The following is a 16,541-nucleotide window of genomic DNA, read 5'->3' on the forward strand; positions in this document are numbered from 1 at the left end:
TTGGCCAGTAGTATAAATTGAACAGTACGGGTCAACGACTGCGTCCCTGTCTTGCACTCGTTTTAATTCGAGCACTTTGTTCTTCGTCTTCCAGTCTTATTGTTCCGTCTTGGCTCTTATACACATTGTATATTACCCATCTTTCCGCGTAGCTTACTTTTATATTTTTCTCAGAATTTCGGACATGTTGTACCATTTTACATTGTCGAAAGCTTTTTCAAGGTCGACGAAAGCTATGAGCGTCTTTTGATTTTCCTTTACTCTTGGTTCCATTACCAACTGCAGCGTCAGAACTGCCACTCTGGTGCTTTTGGTTTCCCTAAAGTCAAAATGATTGTCATCTAACAGATCCTTAATATTGCTTTCCATTCTTCTCTATATTATTCTTGTCATCAGCTTGGATTGTGCAATAGTTTTCGCAGTTATCTGCCTTTGCTGTCTTCGGAATTGTGTGGATTATATTTTTCCGAATAGGTTTCAAATCTCACAAATGTTACGCACTAGCTTGAATAGTCCTTTTCTTGCCAGTTCCGCCTGTAATTTTAGAAATTTCAACGGTATGTTGTCTATCCCTTCTGCCTTATTCGACCACAAGTTTTCCAGAGATCTTTTAAATTCTAATACCGGAATCTGTGTCATCGCTATCGATTCCAGTTTCTTCTTCTAACACATCAGACAAGTCAATTCCCTTACGGAAGCCTTCAATGTACTCTTTCCACCTACCTGCTCTCTCTTCTGTGCTTAATTGTGGTAATCCTATTGCACTATCAATGTTGCCACCCTTGCTTTCAATTTCACCAAAGGTTGTATTGACTGTTGTATGTGCTGGATCAGTCCTCACGATGATCATTTCCTTTTCAGTTCCTTCACATCTTTCCTGTAGCCATTTCACCTTGGTTGCCCTGCGTTTTTTATTTATTTAATTCTGAAGGTCTATACAGTGCTGTATTCCTGTCTTTCCCTGAACGTTTCCGTACTTCCTTCTTTCATGGATCAATTGAAGTATTTGACTGCTGCCCAAGGTTTCATCGCAGTAATAGTCTTTGTGCCTAAGTTTGTCTCCCCAACGTCTATTATTGCCCTTTCCAGAGATGTCCACTTCTCTTCAACTAAGATGCGTACTCTGCTGTTCGTTAACGCAGTATCCACATCCTTAGCGAACTTCAAACGCATCTCTTCATTCCTCAGTACTTCAGTATCCCACTTCCTTCCGTACTGATTCTTTCGGACGATGCTCTTACACTTCAGCCTACTCTTCATTTAAACTAAATTGTAATCTGAGTCTGTATCTGCACTTGGGTACGCCTCACAGTCTAGTATCTGTCTGACAATGATGTGTTCTAGCTGAAATCTTCCCATATTTCCTGTATTTTCCAAGTATACCTCCTCCTCTTGTGATTCTTGAAGAGAGTATTTGCTATTACAATCTGAAATTTGCGGCAGGACTCAATTATTCTTTCTCCTCTCTTATTCCTAATGGTAAGATATTCTCCCATAACCTTTTCTTCTATTCCTTCCCCCTCAACCGTGTACCATGATTTTTAGGGTTTCATCTCGCTTTACCTACTGGATTGCCTGTTCAGTATCCTCATATACTTTCTTTATCTCTTCATCTACTGCTTTCAACATTAGCATGTATATCTCAACTACCATTGTTGGCATTGGCTCGCTGTCGAATCTGATGATTACGATCCTATCGCTGCACTGTTCACAGTAACTCATTCTCTGCCCTAACTCTCTCTTCATAACGAATGCTGCTCCCGTTGTAGCATTTCTGCTGCTGTTGATATTACCCTACATTCTTCTGACAAGAAATCCTTATCTTCTTTCGATTTCGATTAGCCTACACCTAGATTGAGTCTTTGCATTTCCCTTTTTCTAGTTTTTCCATTAAGTTCAGATTTCTGACATTCAATGCTCCGGCTAGTAGAACATTATCCAGTCGGCAGTTATTCCCTCTTTTTTCTCATGGTTACCTCCCACTTAGCAGTCCACTCCATGAGATTCGAATGGGGGACTAATCCGGAATCTTTTGTCAATCTGGAGATCATCAAGATACTTTTTCAATTACAGTCCACATGTCTTGTTGATACATATTATGTGTCTTTAGTGCAGTGGTTTCGATTGCCTTCTGCGTCCTCATGCTGTTGGTCACTGCTGATTCTTCCACCTTTTAACGCAGTTTTCCGCCCAAGGGAAAGACAGGGGACTCCCTGAATGTCTCTCCGCTCCTCCACCTTCTCTCAAAAGTTTGAAAAGTCCCCTTAGACAAATTTATTGAATTACTGTGCTGAATAACCTCTTACGTTATTTGATTTTAAACAGCTGAGCAGAACTGAAATTGGTTCAAATGGCTCTGAGCACTATGGGACTTAAATTCTGAGGTCATCAGTACCATAGAACTTAGAACTACTTAAACCTAACTAACCTAAGGAAATCACACACATCCATGCCCGAGGCAGGATTCGAACCTGCGACCGTAGCGGTCGTGTGGTTCCAGACTGTAGCGCCTAGAACAGCTCGGCCACCCCGGCCAGCGCAGAACTGAACGTACGCAGACATTTCGCTCTTTACTTATTCTGATCAACACTAAACTGACACATAATATTTCCTTTTTCTTTTGCGCAACGCAATCTGACTTTCAATAATCCCTACAAAAGAATGGACCTGACTAACAATAACCTATACCTTTCATGAATCACTTACCTCACAAAAATCTTCGTTACTCGAACTACTGCAATACAGCGAGCGCCAATACTGCCAGCTAAATAGAAGATTCTAACTACTGAAGGTACTAACTACTGATAGGCATAGTTAGCAAATGAAAGACTTTGATAGAGAACAAACAATGTATTTACCTTAATAGTGTTCAAAAGCTTCATGGAGACGGTTGCGAATGGTCCTCGCCGATACCTCAGGAGCAACAGTGTCCCTAATTTGCTGGGAAGTGGCGGTGCGGTCCCCTACGGCACTGCGTAGAATCCTACGGTATTGGCGTGCATCCGTGCGTCGCTGCGGTCCGGTCCCAGGTCGACGGGCACGTGCACCTTCCGCCGACCACTGGCGACAGCATCGATGTACTGTGGAGACCTCACGCCCCACGTGTTGAGCAATTCGGCGGTACGTCCACCCGGCCTCCCGCATGCCCACTATACGCCCTCGCTCAAAGTCCGTCAACTGCACATACGGTTCACGTCCACGCTGTCGCGGCATGCTACCAGTGTTAAAGACTGCGATGGAGCTCCGTATGCCACGGCAAACTGGCTGACACTGACGGCGGCGGTGCACAAATGCTGCGCAGCTAGCGCCATTCGACGGCCAACACCGCGGTTCCTGGTGTGTCCGCTGTGCCGTGCGTGTGATCATTGCTTGTACAGCCCTCTCGCAGTGTCCGGAGCAAGTATGGTGGGTCTGACACACCGGTGTCAATGTGTTCTTTTTTCCATTTCCAGGAGTATATATATATATACCTACCCTGGCCAGCAAGATCTCCGGATCTGTCCCCCATTGAGCATGTTTGGGACTGGATGAAGCGTCGTCTCACGCGGTCTGCACGTCCAGCACGAACGCTGGTCCAACTGAGGCGCCAGGTGGAAATGGCATGGCAAGCCGTTCCACAGGATTACATCCAGCATCTCTACGATCGTCTCCATGGGAGAATAGCAGCCTGCATTGCTGCGAAAGGTGGATATACACTGTACTAGTGCCGACATTGTGCATGCTCTGTTGCCTGTGTCTATGTGCCTGTGGTTCTGTCAGTGTGATCATGTGATGTATCTGACCCCAGCAATGTGTCAATAAAGTTTCCCCTTCCTGGGACAATGAATTCACGGTGTTCTTATTTCAATTTCCAGGAGCGTATATATATATATATATATATATATATATATATATATATATATATATGGTTCAAATGGCTCTTAGCACTATGGGACTTAACATCTGTGGTCATCAGTCCCCTAGAACTTAGAACTACTTAAACCTAACTAACCTAAGGACATCACACACATCCATGCCCGAGGCAGGATTCGAACCTGCGACCGCAGCAGTTGCGCGGCTCCGGACTGAGCGCCTAGAACCGCGAGACCACCGCGGCCGGCTATATATATATATATATATATATCAGTTCATGACATCCAGTCTTACAAAGTTACTCTTTCTGATGGACACACGTCCAGATCGTCCGCTCTCAAAAATTCTGCCATCTCTCTCCCCACATCCACCACTACTGGAGTCTCACCTCCAACTGCGCAGCGCAACGCGCTGTCCATAGCCAACTGCCCAACACTACAATAGCGAATATTGCAACAATACCAACCAGCCACAGACTGTACACAGCACAGCCAGTGATTTGCATACAGAGCGCTACGTGGCGTTACCAATATGAAAACCTAAACAGCCTACTTACAAGATCATTGCCAGAAGCCTTCAGTCGCCACTATTGACGACTTTTATTCAAAATTTAAGCAGTGGCTGAATTAGAATCTAGGCCGTTTTGATCAGCAGTCAAAGACGCTACCCCGAGACCACGAGTGCAAGGTCTTACAGCTTAATAAATCGACTGTGGCAGAGCACTGCACTGATACTGATCACTTTATGTTGTACGAGAACGAAGAATATTTTAGTGTGTGTTTCGTATTTTTGGGCTTAAATGATGAGAGAAGAAACTGAAATTCGTTTGGCTACGAATTTAATTGAGACAGCGGCTTCAGCCAGGATGAATCAGTGAATCCTGCACTTTCTGTAGCAAACTTGCAAAGACGTCGCCACAATGCAACTCACAGTGACATCAATATCCCAGTGCTGATCGACCGCGCAGCCGCACAACTAATTCAAGCATATGTGTAATTCTTTGCTGCAGAGCGACGTCTTTGGTGCCTTTTTACCCGTGGCCGCATTCGCAGTAGCGCGGTCCGTAAGTTTAAAAGGACGGAGAGAGTGCTGGAGCGTCAGTCATTAGGCTCACTCTGAAGATGGCTGAATGAAATGCAGCCGAAATATTAAAAGGAGAAGAGGAATGTATGCGGCTGCAGGCCTGAAATTTAATCGAGCTGTTCCACATTGTTTACTAGTGCAACACTTAGCACCCTGTGGTATAACACCACCCGTACCAGACGTGAGACCGTGGCGTTGTACATGTTTCGAGCAGCCGGTCGCTTCGATCAAGGCGTATTCGGACAGTACCACCAACCTGACGTAACAAGAAACGTGATTCATCCGGCCTTAGATAGTTTTCCATTAATCTGTAGTTCTATTTTGAGGATCCCGTCATAGATGGTGATGTTGTTGGACCGATATAGGAACATGTAGAGGTCGTCTGCTAAGGGGCCTCATGTTCAACACTGAGCATTGAACGATGTGCTCAGAAACACTTGTGCTTGCACATGCAATGTAGTCTTTCGAAAAATCTGGCACCTACCGCCTATCCTGCTTCGAACGAGGCCTGAACATCCAACATCGCGTCGCCTGTGTTTTCACTGTCCTTCAACGACTTTCCATAGATGCTCACGACAGTAGCACGCTAGTGGGCTTCACCCTTTCCAAGATACTCGTCCCAGTGTGCCAGGCCGTAATAACCTGCCCTTCGTCATAGTCGCTTGTGTCAGGGGATTTCCCCATGCGTGGCCCGTATCGTCGCTAGAATGATTCCCAATTCGTCTCTGCTCCGCTTATAGGGGTGTTCGGAATTTCCCATTACAAATTTATAGGACTTGTAGAGGGGAGAGAGTACGTAATGTATGGAATAGGAACCCATTTCTGGGCCGGCCGGAGTGGCCGAGCGGTTCTAGGCGCTACAGTCTGGAACCGCGCGACCGCTACGGTCGCAGGTTCGAATCCTGTCTCGGGCATGGATGTGTGTGATGTCCTTAGGTTAGTTAGGTTTAAGTAGTTCTAAGTTCTAGGGGACTGATGACCTGAGAAGTTAAGTCCCATAGTGCTCAGAGCCATTTGAACCATTTGAACCCATTTCTGAAAGCGTATCGTGTCCGTTCTACGACGGTCTCAGTTCAGATATTTAACGCGTCCACGTCTGCTGAGGTAGAGAGAAAAGTCTCAGAGTTGCTTCTCCTGGTGTGGAGTGGGTAGGCAGGATAGGGTCGTAACCAAAAATTAACTTACGAGACCCCTGTAGGGTCAGAGGAAGATGTGCTGGCACGAATTCTGGCCGCTGCAATAGAAATCGATAAGACACCGAGTCGGATGGAAAGTGTGTACCAGAACGTGCTTTGTAATTGCAGAGTCTGTAACAACGCTGTTGTAATGCATCAGTACTGTTCTTACGTACAAGAGCTGTGCTGGGGTGTTCTTTCTTTTGGAACAATGTAAACACGCATTTTATAAGAGTTAATAAAAACAAATATGCTTAGATGAGAAATGGATGTTTCGTTTTGTTTGTTTTCGAATTCTTACCTAATTGTTGTACCGCGTCACACCAAATTCAATTACTTAAGCAGAAAACTTAACTGAAATCGTCGTAGAATGGGAACAGTAGGTTTCCGGACATAGGTTCCTATTCAAAGTATTATCAACTTACTCCGCTCTACAAGTCCTACCAGTTTGTAATGGGAAATTCCGTGGACTGTGCATACTTGCCGTAACGTGTCAGCTGCCCACAGTGCCTTGATGCGCCATTCTATCTCGCAGTGGTTCCTCAGTGTATCGTGATGAATTCACATGTAGACTCGGTTCTTCATAAATAGGACAGACTTGATTTGGAACTGTGAAATTATTTATTTTCTGAGTACTACGGTATGTCGGTATTCGAACTATTTTCAGAATCCTAGGATGTAATAAAATAGTGTAGTAAGTTGTTATATTGGGTTTTAACAGCCGCTTCCACCTTTCCTTGTATTTCGTCCCTAACCTAAAGCTTGTACGTCTGGTTTCTTTGTCGCACGTTTCTTTTGTGATCCGTGGTACGAGCAGGCAGTGTGAAAGACTTACTTTACTAATAAAATACTCTGCGTCATAAGGGAGCTCACTGAAGTACTTCAGAAAATGTAGCATCATTGAAGTAGTTCGTCTAGAATTCGATGTACAATTGTGTTCTTGTAGTAGTCACTAGCCTACAGCTGGATATGAACATCATTCCGGCCGCTGTGGCCGAGCGGTTCTAGGCGCTTCAGTCCGGAACCGCGCTGCTGCTACGGTCGCAGGTTCGAATCCTGCCTCGGGCATGGATATGTGTGATTTCCTTAGGTTAGTTAGGTTTAAGTAGTTCTAAGTTCTAGGGGACTGATGACCTGAGATGTTAAGTCCCATAGTGCTCAGAGCCATTTGAACCATTTTGAACATGATGCCACTTTAGTGTCGGAGGTGGTCCGATCTTGTCTCCGTCTGAGCGGAGAACGGGTACACTTATTCAGTTACGGGAATATATGCTGCTCTACTTGGAATCAGAATACGCTGGATCATGAAGTAACATAAAATGTACATAAATTATTGCTAAAAATGAATAGATTTAATTTTCGATTCCTTTTAAACAATTTTAACAAGAACCCATCAACTGTTGCCTTACGTTGTAACTACAATTTTTTTTTTTGTAATTGCCTATTTCTCATATCACCATTCCTTAGCTGTAAAGAAAAGATGCTTATTGCCTTTAATGCGTTCTCTGATTCGTTTGTTTCGTATTTAGTTTCCATATTAATCAGTTTCACTTACAGAACTACGATTTTCTACAATGCAGTTCTAGGTACGTATAACGACAACCTCAGAGTTTTAAATATATTCGCCGCAACTGTAAGTCTCTCTGGCTCCCACAGGCCCTCGACACAACTGCACAAAACTTCAGCTGTTTGCGAGAAATGTATTAGTCCGCGTCCGCGCCCTCCCGGCATGTCTACAGTATTCTCGTAATCCATCCGGCCGGTGTTACGCGGCAAGCTACAGTTTCCTCTCCTCTTCCGGTCTCTGCATCTCAAATAGCACCATTTTCCCTCGTCCTCAATTACTTCTTGTATGCACGATGAGGCATTTAAGACAAGTCATCCCAAATATACACTACTGGCCATTAAAATTGCTACATCAAAAAGAAATGCAGATGATAAACGGGTATTCATTGGACAAATATATTATACTACAACTGACATGTGATTACATTTTCACGCAGTTCGGGTGCATAGATCCTGAGAAATCAGTACCCAGAACACTCACCTCTGATCGTAATAACGGCCTTGATACGCCTGGGCATTGAGTCAAACAGAGCTTGGACGGCGTGAACAGGTACAGCTGCCCATGCAGCTTCAACACGATACCACAGTTCATCAAGAGTAGTGACTGGCGTATTGTGACGAGCCAGTTGCTCGGCCGCCATTGACCAGACGTTTTCAGTTGGTGACAGATCTGGAGAATGTGCTGGCCAGGACAACAGTCGAACATTTTCTATATCCAGAAAGGTCCGTACAGGACCTGCAACATGTGGTCGTGCATTATCCTGCTGAAATGTAGGATTTCGCAGGTATCGAATGAAGGGTGAGCCACGGGTCGTAACACATCTGAAATGTAACGCCCACTGTTCAATGTGCCGTCAATGCGAACAAGAGGTGACCGAGACGTGTAAGCAATGGCACCCCATACCATCACGCCGGGTGATACGCCAGTATGGCGATGACGAATACACGCTTCCAATGTGAGTTCACCAAGATGTCGCCGTCCGCAGCTCGTGGTCTCGCGGTAGCGTTCTCGCTTCCCGAGCACGGGGTCCCGGGTTCGATTCCCGGCGGGGTCAGGGATTTTCTCTGCCTCGTGGTGACTGGGTGTTGTGTGTTGTCCTTAGGTTAGTTAGGTTTAAGTAGTTCTAAGTTCTAGGGGACTGATGACCATAGCTGTTAAGTCCCATAGTGCTCAGAGCCATTTGAACCATTTAAAAAAGATGTCGCCAAACACGGATACGACCATCATGATGCTGTAAACACAACCTGGATACATCCGAAAAAAAGACGTTTTGCCATTCGTGCACCTAGGTTCGTCGATGAGTACACCATCGCTGGCGCTCCTGTCTGTGATGCAGCGTCAAGGGTAACCGCAGCCATGGTCTCCGAGCTGATAGTCCATGCTTCTGCAAACGTCGCAAACTGTTCGTGCAAATGGTTGTTGTCTTGCAAACGTCCCCATCTGTTGACTCTGGGATCGAGACGTGGCTGCACTATCCGTTACAGCCGTGCGGATAAGATGCCTGTCATCTAGACTGCTAGTGATACGAGGCCGTTGGGATCCAGCACGGCATTCTGTATTACCGTCCTGAACCCACCGATTCCATATTCTGCTAACAGTCATTGGATCCCTATCAACGCGAGCGGCAATGTCGCGATACAATAAACCGCAATCGCGATAGGCTATAATCCGAACTTCATCAAAGACAGAAAGGTGATGGTATGCATTTCTCCTCCTTACACGAGGCATCACAACGACGTTTCACCAGGCAACGCCGGTCAACTGCTGTTTGTGTGTGAGAAATCGGTTGGAAACTTTCCTCATGTCAGCACGTTGTAGGTGTCGCCACCTGCGCCAACCTTGTGAGAATGCTCTTAAAAGCTAATCATTTGCATATCACAGCTTCTTCTTCCTGTCGGTTAACTTTCGCGTCTATAGCACGTCATCTTCGTTGTGTAGCAATTTTAATGGCCAGTAATGTATATACAATAAATGAATACATCGAGGTGTGGTTTTCGCGAAGTTACAGCGGACAACAGGACGAATTTCCGAACGTTCGCAATTACTTTCTATCGTTTATGGTAGCCAAATTACGTCACCGACTTTTTTTGCTATACAACAGTACACTTTACTCACTGGAATTTGAAAGAAGCTTCAAGGGCAATTTCAACGATTTAACATGCAATGTGCTTGACCAAAAAGTATCAAAATAAATAACCACTGCCCCGCCATCAGGAGGAGAGGATCAACAAACGTTTGCCCTATTAGACTAACTGTAAACAAGCTCGTGATTCGGGTATGTTCCGTGTGTTTATTGTCACGGCTGTCATAAAAGTGCTCAAAATGTTGGGCTTGAGCATTGCTACACGCTATGAAGTGATTCTGGAAAAACAATTCTGCATGTTGAATTTCATCTTGTATTAATAGCAGCACAGGCCCATGTTATAAGGCCTATCTCCTCGGGAGGCACCGGTGTTTTCTAACAGCCCTCTTGTTTTCATTTTCGCTACAGATTGCAGTAGTGATGACCATTTTGCTTTTCCTAAACGACCGTTCCAATGCTCTCCATATGTTCTCTTAAGATGGTCCGTCGTTATATGAGCGGTACGGTAGAGACATACTGTAGTGTCCTGTAAGTGGTGCCGGCCGGAGTGGCCGAGCGATTCTAGGCGCTACAGTCTGGAACCGCGCGACAGCTACTGTCGCAGGTTCGAATCCTGCCTTGGGCATTGATGTGTGTGATGTCCTTAGGTTAGTTAAGTTTAAGTAGTTCTAAGATCTAGGGGACTGATGATCTCAGAAGTTAAGTCCCATAGTGCTCAGAGCCATTTGAAACTGTAAGCAGTTCAGGATGGGAGCCGACGCTATCTCCAGTTGTGAAGTGGATCGTCCAATTCGTGGACCTGGTGCCCGGGAATACAAGCTGGAATGGTTTCAGAAAACGAAGCTCGTTGGGAAAAGTACGAGGAACTCTCAATAATAACTGAGGCAGAAACTACTGTCGAATCCTACGAGGCACTATGTTGTGACCGTAGAAAATTTTAATTTTTATTCTTACTTTTGTGACCATAATAAGAGTCCAGGCTCCATAGGCAAACAGCCAGTCGACATTAAGAAATAGTGCACCAGGACGTAGGGACAAGATAAGCGCCGGAGGCTGCCAAGTATTTCTTGTTGATCAAATAACTTAGTGTTTGATTTCCTGCCAGAGGAAACAGCATGTGTCAAACTTGCGCAATGGAAGACGCAAACACCAGGGCGATAATACAGCAAGAGAGAGTGTCTGTCACGTGCGGAAAAGACTCGTGTGGAACCAAATGAAGTGGGTGCAGCTAGAAACGAAAGTGTCGTGTGGAACCGAAGGCATTCTTGTGCAAGCCGACCAATTAGAAAAGAGTGTCGTGTGGAACCATAGGCATTCTTGTGCAATCCGATCACTTAGAAATAAAAGGGTCATGTGAAACAAATTAACTCGTGTGCACCCAAGTACATGAGAAACGAAATTAAAGGCCAGGCAGCGGAACAGCTAGGAGCAGAGATTCAGATGCAGATTCAGAGCCAGTGCCGGCAATTTGGAGATTCCGCAGCGAGACGCCAGTGAGACCGAGTAGGCCCATAGCAGCCGATGCAGCTGATAAAGACTTCAACTACGAGAATACGGTGATAGACTCTGATGGACACTCAGGAACTGCAGGTGAAGTAGGATTTTTAGAGTTTCATTGGAATAGTGTTGAACAGAGGCTGTCAGTCTTTGTCTCAATTACTTAGATTTCAGTGCTAACCAAGAACAAGTGATTGCTTTGTACTTGCTTCTTATATGTACCAGCAATCAGCTTTGAAGTAGCAAGTCTGAACAAATAGACTGAATCTTACTAAGGGGTTTATGGTCCAACACCTCACATAAGTATATGAGAGAATAAACTTGATAGAAACTAACCAATCTTTTCTGCATCTACATCTACATCTACATTTATACTCCGCAAGCCACCCAACGGTGTGTGGCGGAGGGCACTTTACGTGCCACTGTCATTACCTCCTTTTCCTGTTCCAGTCGCGTATGGTTCGCTGGAAGAACGACTGTCAGAAAGCCTCCGCGCGCTCGAATCTAATTTTACATTCGTGATCTCCTCGGGAGGTATAAGTAGGGGGAAGCAATGTATTCGATACCTCATCCAGAAACGCACCCTCTCGCAACCTGGCGAGCAAGCTACACCGCGATGCAGAGCGCTTCTCTTGCAGAGTCTGCCACTTGAGTTTGTTAAACATCTTCGTAACGCTATCACGGTCACCAAATAACCCTGTGACGAAACGCGCCGCTCTTCTTTGGATCTCCTCTATCTCCTCCGTCAACCCGATCTGGTACGGATCCCACACTGATGACCAATACTCAAGTATAGGTCGAACAAGTGTTTTGTAAGCCACCTCCTTTGTTGATGGTCTACATTTTCTAAGGACTCTCCCAATGAATCTCAACCTGGTACCCGCCTTACCAACAATTAATTTTGTATGATTGTTCCACTTCAAATCGTTCCGCACGCATACTCCCAGATATTTTACAGAAGTAACTGCTACCAGTGTTTGTTCCGCTATCATATAATCATACAATAAAGGATCCTTCTTTCTATGTATTCGCAATACATTACATTTGTCTATGTTAAGGGTCAGTTGCCACTCCCTGCACCAAGTGCCTATCCGCTGCAGATCTTCCTGCATTTCGCTACAATTTTCTAATGCTGCAACTTCTCTGTATACTACAGCATCATCCACGAAAAGCCGCATGGGACTTCCGACACTATCTACTAGGTCATTTATATATATTGTGAAAAGCAATGGTCCCATAACACTCCCCTGTGGCACGCCAGAGGTTACTTTAACGTCTGTAGACGTCTCTCCATTGATAACATGCTGTGTTCTGTTTGCTAAAAACTCTTCAATCCAGCCACACAGCTGGTCTGATATTCCCTAGGCTCTTACTTTGTTTATCAGGCGACAGTGCGGAACTGTATCGAACGCCTTCCGGAAGTCAAGAAAAGTAGCATCTACCTGGGAGCCTGAATCTAATATTTTCTGGGTCTCATGAACAAATAAAGCGAGTTGGGTCTCACACGATCGCTGTTTCCGGAATTCATGTTGATTCCTACATAGTAGATTCTGGGTTTCCAAAAACGACGTGATACTCGAGCAAAAAACATGTTCTAAAATTCTACAACAGATCGACGTCAGAGATATAGGTCTGCCTGATGCAGTTCTGTAACCTATTTTCAGGAAACTTATTTGCTTCAAACTTATTTGCTCTCCCTCTCAGCTCCGATATAAAGGTTGACAGCAATTTATAACTAACCCATTGTCGTTAACGTCCCGATTGCGCTACGAAGTTCGCACTTACTTCATTCTAGTATAGTGAGGCTGTGCGAGGACGCCACAAGTAACACACTGACTATGTTGTATAGTCCTGCATGTACGCTATGCAGCTAAGTACCACGGGAAACTAAGTCCGTCCCAGGGGCAGAGTAACCTAGGTCCAGCGTCTAAGGCAGACTGAAATCGGAATCTGAATCCTCACCAGCGTCGGCGGCTTACATAGGTTCGCATGACGCGCCGCCTACGCGATCACGCGCTGTCCTCTTGACCTCGGCTCCTTCCAGAAGCTTCTATGCTGCTGGTCAAGTAGCCCACACTACCTTTATCACAACAATGCAGTTCCTCCTGCTTCCTAGCATCCTTGTTGACGTTGGGTTACTCCTTTACACTTTGTTCAAAATTACACCCTTGGCTACACACTCTTCGAAAAAAACGCATGGAACATTAACAGACCAGGAGCATTGTTTTAGATTACTTCTTCGAGTAAGCGTGGATTTCCAATGGACGGTGAGTGCACATTATGAAGATTGACTTGCCCGTGGTCTGTAAACTATGTTTGTCCTTAAACAAAATTTTGCATAGATATGCTGCATCACTTCGCACTTTCCATTCATAACATTCAGAGAACTGTAATCAATTTTAGAAGCCATTGCCATGATGGTGTAGATGCAGCGAAATGTGAAGAGTATGAAATGCGATGGGATGTAGAGTTCGCAGAACACTTGTTCCGTTGAACCCTCTCGTTCTTCCGAGATGCCTCTTGGTATCATTTGCAGTGTGTGTTATTTCTGCTAGAATGATAGTCTCATTTCTTTCACCAGTCGCTCCTTGGGGTATTTTATTTTCCGCACTTCCAGTTTTTAGAACTTTTTATAATGTTTTCAAAGAAAAGATATATCGTGAGTGGTTGGCAGAATCCAGATACTCTTTAGCATACAACCGGACCGCTGCTGTAATACTACGATGACATTCGCTATAGACGATTTTTTTTCGACTGTCGTATACACTGTAAATGTCTTAATAGCTTTACAAGAATGTTATCTAAAACAAATTCTGTGTGGTAATTCGGTGACTTAAACGTTAAAAATTACTTGCGAACGACAAGAAATTCGCTATACGCTATAATTTGGCGAAAACCACACCTCGATGTATTGGATTGGTGCATAAGTTCATAGAGATTTTCCACAAGTTTAATAAACGCAATATATACACACAACAGAGACTTTAGTCGTCAATAATACATTCTCCTTCGCTGTTTACAAGTCAACCGACACTGGGGTAACTTTTCAATTCCGCAACTGTACAAATCACGTGGATTTGAGGCGAAGAACTCGTCGAACTATGTTCGGAGCACTTTTTCATCCGGAAAGGAAGGTCCATGAAGGTCGTTCGACAGAGAGCAGAAAAGGTGGAAATCTGATGGCGCACAATTAGGTGAAGAAAGTCTGTGCGGAATGACTTCCCAAGCCAACTCCTGTATAAAGTTTTCTTGGCAGTCTAACAGAATGCGGGCGGGGGTTATCGTGGAGTGGCTTCACTTCACGCAGTCTTTCTGGTCGGTGTTCTTGTATTGCGTCTGCAAGACGTGTCAGTTGTTGACAATAAATGTCAGCAGTGATCGTTACACCTCGGGAAAGCCACACCGTCGCTGGTCCACCAGATGCATACATTATCTTTTGTAGAGGCGTGCTGTTCTTTGTACAGGGAGTTGATCCTTTGTGTTTGGGCTGAACCATTCCTTTCTTTTCCTCAAAGACACCATTTATCGTCACCAGTAACGATACACGATAGGAATGGTCGGTGTTCACGAGCCAGTTGATGACGAGGAAGTAGAAATGCACATATGGCCACCTGCTCATTTTTGTGATTTTAGAGCATGCGATACCCATACATCTATTTTTTACTCTTCTCCGTTGTAGGCAAACGTCGTACAACGGTGGAACGATCCCAGTTTATCATATTTGCAGTTCCGTAGTACACTGTCGTGGATGGTTGTGGATTAGTACGTTTTAACGAGTTTCATCATACCCTAAAGGTCTTCCTGAACGTGGAGAGTCACTAATGTCAAAACGATCCTGCTTAAAACGAGAGAGTGATTTTCTTTCCGTGCTCTGTACAATGGCATTATCCCCATACACGGGGCAAATGTTTCTGGTTGCCTCCCTCTGTTGCCCACAAACGGAAGGATATGTCGGTAATTCTATTTCTCCAATTGGCACACCATTTTCTAGCGTCCTCAGCTCCACTCACTATCTCCAAAGAAAAATGATAGTATGTAAACTCAAGTAGCGAAGTGACAATCGGTAAATAAACCCATAGCAACCGGATTAGCAATGTGCAAAACAAAAACGCTACGAACACTTCAACCAGCCTAACATTTATTTATTCTGGACTGACATGTCTTAAGGGCTTCACCTTGTACATTCCAGTCTACATCTTTCCCTCCAATATTTATCCTCTGTGGCTCCTTATAACACTGCAACCGGGTTTACGTAGCTTGTACAATCAAATACCAAGTTTGGCTTATTACGTACTATGCCCCAACAGAACAAACAGCCCTGTCGCGGAAAAGCCACGTATAACACTCCTATCTGCTAGTGCTATACCATAACCTTAAAGTGAGAATCAGATCGTAAAGTGAAACTATTTTGCTAAAGTAATTGGTATAAGCCAACAGAGCAGTGTTACCCTCTGAGAGGAATTTTGTTATGTTGACCGTGTTGTACCTAACGGAGGTGGCTTATCGGCAGTGAAAGTCAAAACTACGTAAATATTTAAACCGAAACTAACAATATTTTACCTATCTACAGGGTTCAAAGAATAAGGAAAACGGTCGCCAGGCTAATTAGGCATGAGAATGATTGACATTCTTGTTCAAGAAAATAGATATGAGTAATTTAATGGGCAATCACAACCTATACTTTGCCACACGAGAGTGCAATGAACTCTGGCACCTGCGTATGTTCACGTTAAAGAAAGTGCCAATAGTTATAAGAGAACATGGCTATTTGCATAATGGTAACAGAAAATGACATATACTTCTGCCTTCAAGACTTAGTCAAACTGAATGGTATCAATAATATTACTATCAGTATTCACCGTAGAATCGTAAAACAGTCATAGGTTCAATATTACTTTTCAAACATTTTCCTATCTGACAAAAAATTATAATAGTTCACTGCAAAATTATGAACTGGCCATAGGTTAAGTTTCTGTTGTGTACATAGTTCCGCGTAGTGAGCGCGTACACAACTTTCCCACTAGAGCGCGCCCCGCTAAGCACCACAGTGCAGGCGCAGCGCTCGTCCGTCTCCGCTCTACGAGATGGCGCTGCCATAAAGACGGACCAAACTCTGCTTCCGCCCATCCGCGTATTAATATGTCTCGCAGCCAATGAGATTGCTGCTAACGTAGAACCTTTTCTCCCCGCGGATCACACCCGCGCAGTGATACCTGAACGCGCGAGGTGTTATAACGAGTGTACAGACCTCCGGTTAGTCAGTCTGCATTAGTCTGCATTTGTC

The sequence above is a fragment of the Schistocerca piceifrons genome, chromosome 2 (assembly GCF_021461385.2).
Source record: "Schistocerca piceifrons isolate TAMUIC-IGC-003096 chromosome 2, iqSchPice1.1, whole genome shotgun sequence".
In the NCBI taxonomy this organism is placed as follows: Eukaryota; Metazoa; Arthropoda; class Insecta; order Orthoptera; family Acrididae; genus Schistocerca; species Schistocerca piceifrons.